Source organism: Penaeus monodon, chromosome 25 (genome assembly GCF_015228065.2).
Source record: "Penaeus monodon isolate SGIC_2016 chromosome 25, NSTDA_Pmon_1, whole genome shotgun sequence".
Lineage (NCBI taxonomy): Eukaryota > Metazoa > Arthropoda > Malacostraca > Decapoda > Penaeidae > Penaeus > Penaeus monodon.
Genome location: NC_051410.1, coordinates 36,443,521 through 36,443,739, shown reverse-complemented (window position 1 = coordinate 36,443,739; position 219 = coordinate 36,443,521). Strand labels below are relative to the sequence as shown.

Sequence of the window (219 nt, the reverse complement as noted above, 5' to 3'; positions counted from 1 at the left end):
AAGAGAATCAGAAAATTACGCTTATAAAAGCAAGCAAGCAACGAAAGCTGCAAATACAACGTTGAAAATAAAACACGAAAAAAAGAGAAAAAAATGGTATTACAAAAATCACCATTATCGTCAACACCTATCAATAAGAAGGAAAAAAAATCCTACCATAGCCTCACGCCATCATAAAAAAAAATCTCACTTCATAAAAACCTTTCAATCATTACAAAA

At 30.1% G+C, this 219-nt stretch overlaps 1 protein-coding gene across 1 annotated transcript in view; it reads right to left on the bottom strand.

The window, feature by feature from the left end:
• The window catches only part of LOC119589382 (calpain-B-like), a gene marked incomplete at its 5' end in the record, with an annotated part of 11,204 nt that overhangs the window by 9,886 nt on the left and 1,099 nt on the right, over nt 1-219 (bottom strand). The gene's annotated exons all lie outside the window — the stretch shown is intronic.